The 13,690-nt window shown below is 37.4% G+C and overlaps 1 non-coding gene across 1 annotated transcript; it reads right to left on the reverse strand.

Moving 5' to 3' along the window:
• Positions 1-13,055: 13,055 nt before the first annotated feature.
• LOC126031871 (U7 small nuclear RNA) lies at positions 13,056-13,118 on the reverse strand. The gene has a single exon (XR_007503683.1). It is a non-coding gene; the product is annotated as a U7 small nuclear RNA (small nuclear RNA).
• Between the last annotated feature and the right edge of the window lie 572 nt (positions 13,119-13,690).

Here is a 13,690-nt window from a genome sequence, read left to right on the forward strand (position 1 = left end):
CATTCACCAGGCGAGGGAAGGTCAAGTGGTCCAGGTAGGCTTTTACATATCAAAGGATAAGTTTTAAGGAAAGAGGAAGTTGTTTTGGATTAATAACTGGGTGTCATCTTACAGTCTTGGTGAGGGTTTTTTTAATTTGATTCCTAAATCAAGTAAATAAACAACAAAAAGTAAGTGGGACCACATCAAACTAAAAAATTCTGCATTGCAAAGGAAATTAATAAAATATAAGGACAACCTAAAGAATGGGAGGATAAAGCATTTACAAAAACACATATCTGATAAGGGATTGATATTCAATATATATAAAGAGTTCAATAACAATGGAGTAAGTATAATTCAATAGCAAAAATAAAAGATGGGCAAGAAGTCTGAACAGATATTTTTCTAAAAACGACATACAGATGGCCAATAAATACATGACAAAATGCTTATTACCACTAATCACAGGGAAGTGGAAATCAAAACCACAATGAGGGGGCCGGGCGGTGGCGCTAAAGGTAAGGTGCCTGCCTTGCCTGCGCTAGCCTTGGACGGACTGCGGTTCGATCCCCCGGTGTCCCATTTGGTCCCCCAAGCCAGGAGGAACTTCTGAGCACATAGCCAGGAGTAACCCCTGAGCGTTACCGGGTGTGGCCCAAAAACCAAAAAAAAAAAAAAAAAAACCACAATGAGAAATCATCATTATAATGGCTTATCAAAAAAAGACATGAAATATATGTTTTGGCAAGGATGTGGACAAAAGAGTATATTTTTAAAATGTTGGGAATATAAACTAGTTCAGCCACTATGGGAAACATTATAAAAGTTCTAAAAAATTTTAAATGAAGGGCTGAAGTGATCGTATAAAGCTAGAGCACTTGCTTTGCAGATAGCCAACTTGAGTTCAATCTCTAGAATCCCATTAAGTCACCTGAGGCTCTCTATGTCTGATCCCTAAATCAGAGCCAGAGTGAGCCCTGAACACCTTCAGATGTGGTCCAAAAAAATGGAATTATCATATAATACATCAATTAAACTTCTAGTTATTTGCATAAGGGAAATGAAACAAAAACTTGACAAAATATATGCATCCTATGTTCATTGAGACATTATCATAGCCAACATATGACAACCTCTTATATGTAAATAGATAGTTTGAACAGAGATAAAACTTTATTGTGTAGATCTATAAATATATATGTATATGTAATGCAACATATTCAACCATAGGCAATAAATATTTAAAAGCATGATTAAACTTTGAGGGCAGTAATCTAAGTGAAACAAATCAGGCAAATATTATGGGATCTCACTTATTTGTGGAATCTAAATAATAGTCACCAAAATTGAACTCAATTTGAGAATACATGATTAGTTGGTAGAGGTGGAGAATGGTTGTGGATAAAACGAGTGATGGTTATTAAAACTTCCAGTTATAAAATAAGCAAGTCACAGAACTGTGAGAAGCATGGTGACCAGTGTTAATATTTTGGTATTGCACATTTGAAACTTTCTGACTCTATATCTTTGAAACTCTCATTATAAGAAAAATAGTAAAGGGAGTAGATCTATAGTATAGTGGGTAAGGTCTTTGCCTTGCATGCTGCCAATACTGTTTGATCTCCAACTCCCTATAGGGGCCCCGGAGTCCCTGTAAGAGTTACCCTGGTTTAAATGCCAAAGGTAAACCCTGACCAACACCACATGTGGCTCCAAACAAGCAAAATCATATTATTGTGTCTGATGACAACTAAGTAGACTTATTGTAATCATTTTACAGTGTGTCCAGGTATCAAACACTATTATGTACATAAATGCAATATGTTATATGTCAATTATTTTTCAATAAAATTAGTTTAAAAAGAGATGCTGTGAGATGGGGGTATATTATCTGTTTTCTTTTTCAAGTTTGAAAATTTACAAATAGACTTTATATGCTAAGCTCAAAGCTATAATGTGATAAGTGATAGAAGGGACTATGAATCCATCCAGTTAGGCTCCTGAGGCTTTCTTCTTTTTTTTTTATATTTTTATTTAAACACCTTGATTGTAGTTGGGTTTCAGTCATGTAAAGAACTGCACTTGGTGCAACATTCCCACCACCAATGTCCCAAATCTCCCTCCTCCCCATTCCAACCCCACCTGTACTCTAGACAGGCTTTCCACTTCCCTCATACTTTCATATTGTTATGATAGTTGTCAGTGTAGTTATTTCTCTAACTGCATTCACCACTTTTTGTGGTGAGTTCATGTTGTGAGCTGGACCTACCTACCTACCAGCTCTCCTCTTTGTCTCTGAGGATTATTGAAAAAATGTTTTTTATTTTTCTTAAAACCCATAGATGAGCAAGACTATTCTATGTCTATCTCCCTCTGTCTTATTTCACTCAGCATAATAGATTCCATGTACATCCATGTATAGGAAAATTTCATGACTTGATCTCTCCTGGTGGCTGCATAATATTCCATTGTGTATATGTACCACAGTTTCTTTAGCCATTCATCTGTTGAAGGGCATCTTGGTTGTTTCCAGAGTCTGGCTATTGTAAATTGCATAGCAATGAATTATAGGGGTGAGGAAGAGATTTTTGTATTGTATTCTTGTGTTCCTAGGTGTAGGTGTACCTATCTGAGACCCGCCCATTTCTGGGAGGGGTCTTGGGAACTGAATATTAGGTGTGACCTTACCTGCAAGACCCCGCCCATTCCTGAGAGGGGTCTTGGAAAATGTAGATAAGCCTTTGAGCGAGGGGATTAGGGGTTTGCCCTGCTGGGCTCTTTGGCTTTTGGGTCTCTGCATTCTGGTCTTTGACCAGCATGGAGCCCAAAGGGAAGATGGCTGAAAGGAGTTAAGATGCAGGGCTAGCGAAGTATGGCTGTGCTTGAAAGGTTATGATAGAAACCACACATGTGGTGGATAGGGATGAATAAAGCTGATGCTTCCTGATGCCTGCCTGTGAGTGAGTCTTGATTCCTCCGTTCACCTGGGCCTGGGACCCGCTGGCTGGATGGGGGTTGCGGAGCCACGTGGCCTGGGATGGCAGAGAAGAATCTCTCCATCCACTTTCATCCAGCCCCATTATTAATTATTTCATTCAACACCTAGGGTATATCCCAACAGTACTCTTAGTACTCTTAGATAATTTCAGAAGTGACATTTCTCTCATAGACACCTACAAAAAATGTGCAATCTCCTTCCCTTTTCATTATTAGTGGGATGTTTTTAATTAAAAAAACACTTATTTTTAGTATAGTTGTTAAAAGCTAACAGAAAACACAGAATATTTTTACATAAATGTTAATTTCAGTATTACAACTAGTGAAAAATATCAATCACATTCCTCCTGCTTTAAATTATTTTCAACTATTTATTTTTACTCATCTTTTAACTAAACAGATGACTTCTAAATTGTGCAGAAAGAATTTTCTTAGCACATATTTTTCAATGAGATTCAAAGTAATGTTTAAAAAAATTGCGATACTTGGTAAGAAATCATGAATCATTTGCTAATAATCAAATAAAGATCCCATCAGAAAACTCCTTCAGCACTGTCAGAGTTCAGAATATTCATTTTCAGCTTACTTACTAGCTTCACAGGTGCTGGAGTTGATTGTTGAAAAGAAGAATACATATCTGAATAATATTGCAATTATTTATAATTTTTTTATTTTTCTTTAGACATTAAAATATGAATCACTTTATTGGATGATGTCTATTCACAAACAGTCCAATTACTTAAAAAGACAGCTGATCTCATGCATTATTTTAAAATATCTGATAGGACAAAAATAATCAGACTTACCTTGTATTTAACAAAGAGAAATTTTGTTCTTAAGAAAACTCATTAATCTAGCAGTTGACTTCTGTTTCTTAATTATTTCTCTTACATAAAACCTTGTGAGGTAGGTTGATGTAAACATAGGAATAATAACATAACAATTCCCATAAGCTGTGTTCTTGTTTTATTTAGTTGTTTGAACAATATGCTAATGACAGGAAGAAAACATACATATAAAATATTGTAAGCATCAGGGCTTGGTAGGAGAGAGTAAATTTGACTTCTGACCATGAAATCTTATTCTGTGGTTGCCTTCTTAATGGCATCTCTTGAGGCCAGTGGCTTTGAATTCTCCCAATTGTGTGGGGTCACTCTGGCAGCACTGACCAAGTAGAAAATATTCAGCCAGAGAATACAATAGTAGAAGCCACCCTTTAGGTGTCCAGCCTTCTATATCATGCAATTGACTCCCAGACTCCCCACTAAGATGTCACTGTTTGACCAGTTTGCTTTAAAACAGCTTAATTAGCTGAAAGGAAAGCTATGTCTGAGCATGTTTGTGAGAAAAACAAAACGGTCCCTCCTTTCAGAAAACTCATGCTCTATCTTGTCGGAAATCTTTGGTTCTGAAACAAAACAACATTCCTTTCAGACATAATCAAGTCCCTGACAACAAAATTATCCTGGATCATTAAATAACTGGTTTGGAGTATTTCCATCTGGGTATTTGAGTTCTCAATATATATATCTGAGTCTAGTAGGACCTCTACACAATTGTCCATGGCATTGCTACAGCGATTCTTGCCTGGAGCATATGTTTTTTTTCTTACCCAGTAAGACCTAATAATGCCATTACTTCATAAAAATCATCTAGATTTTTAATCAAAATTTATTAAACTTTAATATAATGTCAGTAATATCAGTGTAATTTAATTTCTGATATAAAATAAACATATCACTTGATTAATTTGCTTCTGATTATAATTTTTAAAAATTGTTAAAAGAAACTCAAATATCTCATTTCCAGGATAAAATAGGAAGAAAACCTTTGTCATATTACTCAAAAATATTTTCAATTCAACATGCACCTCATATGAATGCATGTGTATTTGACAACTGCTTTTTTTGTACTTGGGAAGTATATTTAGGACCCATATTAAATTTCTTACTTCAAGAGCAAATTCTCTGAGAGTGAATCATCTTTGGGCAAAAATTTCTGTGACAAATTTTATCCAAGAGAACCAGGAAGTGCGTGTATTCATTTACAAAACAAATTGACATATTTGTTTTAATTTTGATGGAATCTGTTGTAGTAGCTAACAAAACCATAAATTCATGTAAAGCTTCCTAAAGGAAGTCCCAACGAATGCTAATCTTTAGAGAAAAGGGAGATGCATTTTTTCTTCTGTTTCATTTCAGAAAGCTAGCTCCTTCCTTCCTTCCTTCCTTCCTTCCTTCCTTCCTTCCTTCCTTCCTTCCTTCCTTCCTTCCTTCCTCCCTTCCTCCCTCCCTCCCTCCCTCCCTCCCTCTCTTCCTTCCTTCCTTCCTTCCTTCCTTCCTTCCTTCCTTCCTTCCTTCCTTCCTTCCTTCCTCCCTCCCTCCCTCCCTCCCTTCCTCCCTCCCTCCCTCCCTCCCTCCCTCCCCTTCCTTCCTTCCTTCCTTCCTTCCTTCCTTCCTTCCTTCCTTCCTTCCTTCCTTCCTTCCTTCCTTCCTTCCTTCCTTCCTTCCTCCCTCCCTCCCTCCCTCCCCTCCCTTCCTTCCTTCCTTCCTTCCTTCCTTCCTTCCTTCCTTCCTTCCTTCCTTCCTCCCTCCCTCCCTCCCTTCCTTCCTTCCTTCCTCCCTCCCTTCCTTCCTTCCTTCCTTCCTTCCTTCCTTCCTTCCTTCCTTCCTTCCTTCCTCCCTCCCTCCCTCCCTCCCTTCCTCCCTCCCTCCCTCCCTTCCTTCCTTCCTTCCTTCCTCCCTTCCTCCCTCCCTTCCTTCCTTCCTTCCTTTCTTCCTTCCTTCCTTCCTTCCTCCCTTCCTCCCTCCCTTCCTTCCTTCCTTCCTTCCTTCCTTCCTTCCTTTCTTCCTTCCTCCCTACCCTCCCTCCCTTCCTCCCTTCCTTTCTCCCTTCCTTCCTCCCTACCCTCCCTCCCTTCCTCCCTTCCTTTCTCCCTTCCTTCCTCCTTCCTCCCTACTTCTCATCCTCCCTTTCTCCCTTCCTTTTTTCTTCCCTCCCTCCCTCCTTCCTTTTTCCTTCCTTCCTTTCTTCCTTTCTCTCTTCCTTCCTTCCTCCCTTCCTTCATCTTTTCCTTCCTTTCCCTCCCTCCCTTCCTTCCTTCCTTCCTTCCTTCCTTCCTTCCTTCCTTCCTTCCTTCCTTCCTTCCTTCCTTCCTTCCTTCCTTCCTTCCTTCCTTCCTTCCTTCCTTCCTTCCTTCCTTCCTTCCTTCCTTCCCCTTACCACATTTTATTGCTCTTGTCTTTTTTTGTTTTTGTTTTTGTTTTTTGTTTTTTTGGTTTTCGGGCCACACCCAGGAGTGCTCAGGGGTTACTCCTGGCTGTCTGCTCAGAAATAGCTCCTGGCAGGCAGGGGGGACCATATGGGACACTGAGATTCGAACCAACCACCTTTGGTCCTGAATCGTCTGCTTGCAAGGCAAATGCCGCTGCTGTGCTATCTCTCTGGGCCATTGCTCTTGTCTTTCCCTTTTAATAAGTTACAGAAGAAACCATATCATCTAAAAATATCCAGTAAGCAAATAAAATACTTTCAGCAATTTACCACTGCTATTTATCTACTTTCTTCCCACAATTTCTCCTCATCACAATAGTAATAATCAAATTAATTAAAAAATTTAAACAATTTTAATTTTATGCCAAACATTTTTTCAGGAAATTTTCTTTTTTCTAAGGTATTAAAACATCAAATTCCATTCTAAGTGTGTGTGTGTGTGTGTGTATGTTTGTGTGTGTGCTTACCAGTAATCTAGAATAACTTTTAGTAGTGTGTTCATGTGTGGATTTGGTGTGTGTGTGTGTGTGTGTGTGTGTGTGTGTGTGTGTGTGTTGCTAGTCTAACTCAAGAAAAATTTAAATTGCAGTTTTTGAAAACAATCCTAAGAGGAGGAATGACACCTTTTATAACGTGGCATTGAATTTTAAACTGGAACCCTATTTCCATTTTCTTTTTACAAGGATGCTTAAATTAGAAAAAAATGTCTATAATTAGCAATATAAATCTTTCACCAGTTTCAGGAGGTCACTAGATGAACGGATGCAGACTTCAGACACATCTGCTCATTTGGCACCCCTTTCTCTCCTGAGCCTTCTCATTGGCTCCAGCTAATCAGATGCAAGGCCTCCTGAAAGCGATTTGGGAACCACGCAGCATAGCTCAACTCCAAGCAATCTCCTGGGCACTGGGCCCAGCGGCATGTCACCTTTAAGAGTTCACTAGACAGGATAGCACAGCCAAAACCTGCAGCAGCTAGGGGTGGGCCACTAGAAATACCACTGCAGAGCTCGGAAGAGCTCAAACCAGGAAGGCTGGCAGGCAGCCCTCTGCAAGAAGCTGCTATTTTCAGAAAGGAGTTTCTGCCCACAAGGTGGCATTATTGGAGTCAATTCAGGAAGTGGATCTTGGCTGATTGGCATTGGCATTAGTAAAGGTATGAATGAGTTAGTGTGGTGGTGGGGCATGCCAGTCAAGAAAACACCTTCTTATGAAGCGATTTAAACTTTAATAAAGTTGTTTCTGCAACATGTATAAACAACACTGAGAAGAATGGGCCAATAATGTAGCAATAGCCATTGGCTATTATGCTGTCAGGCAAAAGGCCAAAGGCCAAGTGCCTTGGACTGAAGTGCCAATGAATTAATAATAGACTCTGTACTGTCACAAACTCACTGTTAGAAAAATAATTGGAATTGTCAGCTTTTGTAATGGCTAACAGGAGGATGCTTGTCCCAGTTTCAGGCTGATCATAGGCTGCATTGTTTTAAATTTTTGGGCCACATCAGCATTGTCCAGGGGTTACTCCTGGCTCTAAGCTCAGGGGTCATTCCTGGCAGTACTCAGGGACCAAATGAGACACCGAGAATTGAACTTGGGTCCGCCACATGCAAGACAAATACCCTACCCACTGTGCTTTTGCTCTCGCCCCCTAGGCTGAAATTTTGAAATAGAAAGTGGCTATAAAATATTGTTTGTAAAAAAAAAAAGAGAGAAAGAGGCAATAGATGCTATTTTTGCATAAATGCAGGACTAAGACGCAGAATGAATTCATCACAGTTTTTTTGGATCATGATCTTTTCATCTTATCTGTAAGAATGTCTGATTAGGTCAAGAATCTCATTGAATTAAATAGATATTAAATTTGAGTATATTGATGTAGTAAATAATTCCCACTTTCACTTCTTTCTTAGTTTGGGGGCCATACCTGGTAGTGCTCATGCCAGTGTTTGGTTGCCTTATGGAGTGGTGAGGATCAAACCGAGGTAAACAATGAGCAAGGCAAGTGTCTTGCCCCTGGTACTATTTCTCAAACACCAGTTACCTTGGATGTAAAGGTGTTTATGCCTCTTTCATAGAGCTGCTTAGTTTCAACTGAAACTCCACTTAACATGGGGCTCTCTGAGGAAAAGAACCAACTGGAGCCAGGCTTAATCAAACATTACATTTTGGAATGAGACTAGAAATAATACTTGGGAGTGGAGAAAGACAGACGTTTCCTACCTTGCCACCCAATCCACACTGAAGGCCTCAGAGCAGGAAGCATCCCTCACTGAAGACCTAAAAAGGAAATCTTTCTGCCTTGACATCATTCAAGAAGGGGAGAAAAGAAAGATGGAAAATACTATTTTTTTCAAGCTTCCTCATATTTTCTTTGTTTTAAGCATTAATATTTAAAATAAAGAAATATTTCAAATCTTTCTATTTAATATTTAAATAAACATTCTAAATATTTTATTTAATATTGAATATTTTATATTAACTATTAATTCTATTAAATATGTTATTTAAAGCTTTATGATTTATAAAGTAATTCATAGTTAAACTTTAGACATACAATGTTTCAGCACCAATCCCACCACCATTGTCAACCTTCCTCCTATAGTATGCCCAGAATCCTCCGTACCAGTCTGTCGATAATAACAGGAACCTTTTTAAGTTTGATTATTAAAGTTTGGGTCTCATGATTTTATTGTTGTTGACTCCATGGTTTATATATATATATATATCTGTTCTTTCTTACCACCACCAATGTACTTGAGCCCTCTTGACCCCTGTACCCTGTTATTTCATATTTATCTTTCTTCTCTTCCACTCAACTTCTTTTCTTTTTACTATACTCTGCAGTCAAGAATGTTCTTGACAACCCACTTTTATTTATTTTATTATTTCTTTATTTTTGGGCTATACCCAGTGATGCTCAGTGGTTACTCCTGGCTATGCACTCAGAAATTGCTCCTGGCTTGGGCGACTATGGGATACTGGGGGATTGGACCTACGTTTGTCTTAGGTTAGAGCTTGCAAGGCAAATTCCTTACAGCTTGCAGCATGTGGGTCAGCTGAGCCATTGATCCAGTCCCAACAACCCAGTTTTAAACCATTGCATTCCTTCATGCAGTTATTCTAAATATCATATATAAGTAATACCATTTTGTATTTATTCTTCTTCTTTAGGCTTAATTCATTTGACATAATATCTTCCAGTTTCATCCATGTTACAGCAAATTACATGATTATACCATTCATTATAACTATGTAGTATTCCATTGTATATATGTACCCCATCTTCAAGATCCACTCATCTATTGTTGAACATCTAGGTTGATTCCAATTCTTAGTTATTGTACTGAGTGCTGTGATGAATAGTGCTATGCATATGCCCTCTTCTATCCCAAGGAGAGGCACTCAAAAGTTAAATTGCTGATTCATACAGCAACTTGATTCTGAGTATATTGAGAACCCGCCATACTATTTCACCACATACCCAACAACACAGATTGTTCCCTGTTTTTTGATCTATGCCACCATCCATCCTCATTGGTGTAAGATAATATCTCATTGCTATCTTAATTTGGATTTCTCTAGTGATAAGTGATGATGAGCACTCTTTATGTGCGTGCTGGCCATCTGTTGACCTTCAGAGAGATGTATTTTCATTTTATCTCCCCAATATTTGATTAAGTTTTTAGATTTTGGGGGTTAATCTTTTTGAGTACTTTGTATATATTAAATATGAACCCTTTATCTGATGTGTTGAGTGAAAATAATTTTTCCACTCAATTGTCTTTTAGTTTTAGCTTGTGTTTCTTTTGCCATAAAGAAAGTTTTAATTTGATATAGTACTATTTGTTGAGATCTGAGTCTTTTGAGTGGTCTTTGCCATTAGCATACTATCACTGAAGACTCCTTGGAATTTAAGTCTTGGGACATTATGCCTATCTTTTCTTTAATGTATATTATAGATTTGGGTCTGAGCTCAAGGTCTTTGATCTACTTTGAGTTGACTTTTGTGTAGGGTGTGAGATATGGATCTATTTTTAATTTCATATATATGGTTATTCAATTGTCACAGTACCATTTCTTGAAGATGCTGTTTAATTCCATTCCACGTTCGTAACTTCTCTGTGAAAAATTAGTTGACCTATAGTTGGGGAGATTATCATTGAATATTCTATTCTGAATCATTGGTCTGAAAATCTGTCATTGTTCTAATACTTGTACTGTCTTAAACACTATGGCTTTGTAGTTAGGCAATAAAATGAAAATTCCATTTTCTTGTTTTTCAGAATAAATTTGGCAATCTGGGGTCTTTTACAATTCCACAGAAACTTTATAATTTAACAAACTTAAATTTATAATCTTTATATCCTTGAAGAATATTGTATGAATTTGTATGGGGATTGCATTGACTATGCATAATAGTTTAGGTAAGATAGTTATTTTTTATAAGATTGATTCTTCTAATTAAAGTGTTTTGAAGTTATTTGTTTTTTTTTTTTGTTTTTGTTTTTGTTTTTGGGTCACATCCGGCAGCACTCAGGGATTACTCCTGGTTTTACGCTCAGAAATTGCTCCTGGCAGGCTCAGGGGACCATATGGGATGCTGAGATTTGAACCATTGACCTTCTGTATGCAAGGCAAACGCCTTACCTCCATGCTATCTCTCCAGCCCCATGTTTTGAAGTTTTTGTGGTATAAGTCTTTCATCTCTCTCATTAATTTGATGTTCACTGTTTTAAATGGGACAGACTCTTTGATCTCCTTTCTCTTCTCACTCATTATTTGTATCAAGGAAACTGATTTTTTGTATATTAACTACCACTTTGTGTAAAGCCTGCCACTTTGCTGAATTGGTTCATTGTTTCTAGAAACTTTTTTGTGAACTCTTTAGGATCTTCAATATACATCATCATGTCGTCTGCAAATAGATATATACTTGACTTCATCTTTTCCAATTTGGATCCTTTTGATTTCCTTCTCTTACCTGATTGCTATTGCTAATAATTCTAATACTATGTTGAAGAATGGATACACTGGACATTCTTGTCCTGTGCCTGATCTCAGTGAGAATGTTTTCAGTTTTTCACCATTAAGAATTATATTGGTTGAGCCTGGAGAGATAGCACAGTGACGTTTGCCTTGCAAGCAGCCGATCCAGTACCAAAGGTGGTTGGTTTGAACCCCGGTGTCCCACATGGTCCCCTGTGTCTGCCAGGAGCTATTTCTGAGCAGACAGCCAGGAGTAACCCCTGAGCATCGCTGGGTGTGGCCCAGAAACCAACCCCCCCCCCAAAAAAAGAATTATATTGGCTAAAACTGGAGCAATAACACAGTGGATAGGTTTTTGCCTTGCATATGGCCAACCCCTAATTACTGCTTTTGCTGTGTCCCATAAATATTTGGTAATTTGTTTTTTTATTATCATTTGTATCAGGAAATGTTTTAATTTCCCCTTGATTTTCTCTTTGATGCAGCTCTTATTAAGCAGAATATTGCTCAGTATCCAGATGTTAGAGTTTTCCACATGTGCTTTATAATCAATCTCTATCTCTGTGACACTGTGATCTGATCAAATGTTTGGTATGATTCTTATGTCTGTGAATTTTTGTGAGTTAGACTTATGTCCTAAAATGCAACCTATAATAGACACGATGTGTGCACTAGTGAGAATATATATTGAGCTTTATAAGGATGAAAGGCCCTGTATAAATCCATTAGTCCCAGTTTTTCTAGTTTCTCATTTAGGGCTTTTGTGTCCCTTTTATATTCTGCCTAGTGGATCTATAAAGTGGTGAGTGTGGCATGTTGAAATCTCCCATTACAATCACATTTGCATCCATGTGTTTCTATAGGTTTGTGAGCAAAAGCCTTACAAACTTTTTTGGCCCAACATTTGGTGAATATATCTTTATTAGAGTTAGTACTACTTGGTCTATTGTTCTACTGATCAATAAGTAGTGTCCACCCTTATCTCTACTTTCCTGATGTTGAATGTAATTTGGTCTGATGGAAATATGATGTTTCCAGCTTTTATTTTATTCCAGTGGCTTGCATAATAGTTTTACATCCTTTTATTCTGAGCCTATACCTATCCTGAGACTTTAGATATGTTTCCTGTAAGTAGAAAATAGATGGGTTTTGTTTCTTGATCCAACCCTCCACTCTATGCCTTTTGATGGGAAAATTTAGTCCATTGACATTTAAGGAAACTATTGACAGAAAGGTTTGTTATTTCATTTTGCTGTATGCAGTTATTACTTCTATAATAGGTTATTTGGTTTATATACGTGGTTTTTCAGTCATTAATTTAGAATTGTTTTTTAATGAAAATGTTTCCAGTTATTTTCTGTCTGAGAATGTTTTTATTCCTACAATAAAAATTAGAGTTTTGCTGGGAAGTGAAACCTAGGTTAAAAATGTATTTTATTCAGTATTTGAATATACCATTCCATTTTTTTCTTGCCTGTACTTTCATATGGGAGATGTGGTGGGATTTGTATATTCTTTCCTTTATATTTTCCTTTGCTTCATTATTATTTAAAGAAGTCCATCTCTATGACTTTTCCCAGTTTGATTACTATATGTTTTGATGTTGTTTTGTTTGAGTCTATTTTGTTTGGTACTCTTTGAACTCTTTTGGTGCATCTACCTCTTTCTAGAGAGAGGGAATGTTTTCTACTATTATCTCTTCCTCTACTTGTTCTGTCCCTTTCTCTTTTTCCTCACCTTCTGGTATTCCTATAATTCAGAGATTAATCCTCTTATCTTTGTTCATTTCTTACATTTTTTTCTTTTTTTCTTTTTGGGGTCTTCCGGTAGAGACCAGAAAGCTTGATAGACAAATTTTAAAAGAGCTGTAACAACTTCTTTTATTCTTTTTTCTTTTTCTTTTTTTGACTTCCTTATTAATGCTGGCTTGTAATTTGCCTTCAGGTTCATCCATATGATTCTCTTCCTGTGTGATTTTGCTACTAGGCCTGCTAGTGTGTTCTATAGCTCCTTCAGGCCCATTTGTATAGATTCTTCTCAACTTCTGAAAGTTTTTTTTTTTTTGAGTGTGCTGACTTTCTCATCTATTATTTGCTTAATTTCACTGCTAGTGCTTCTTGATTTCTGTTGCCAATGCATTGAGTGCTGATTTTTGATCTTCATCAACAAGCTCAAATGTTTTGATGGGCTTGCATATTTGTTTAAATTTCTCTCCTCTCTACAATAGCAGTTGAGCTCCTTAGGTTTCCACTGTCCTTTTGTGGGCATATTGTGGGTGATAATTGTGAAGTTTCAGGTTCCCTTTACTTGAAAAGTGATCTGTTGAATTGTTTATACCATATGGCAACTAATAATAGATCTGCATTTCAGGTTATTTTTCTAATCATGCAGAGTTATTTGAGTAGGCTAAGAAAAACAGTCAGTTACTCTGTTGAGTAGACTGAGTTTT

Source organism: Suncus etruscus, chromosome 15, assembly GCF_024139225.1.
Source record: "Suncus etruscus isolate mSunEtr1 chromosome 15, mSunEtr1.pri.cur, whole genome shotgun sequence".
Taxonomy (NCBI): Eukaryota; Metazoa; Chordata; class Mammalia; order Eulipotyphla; family Soricidae; genus Suncus; species Suncus etruscus.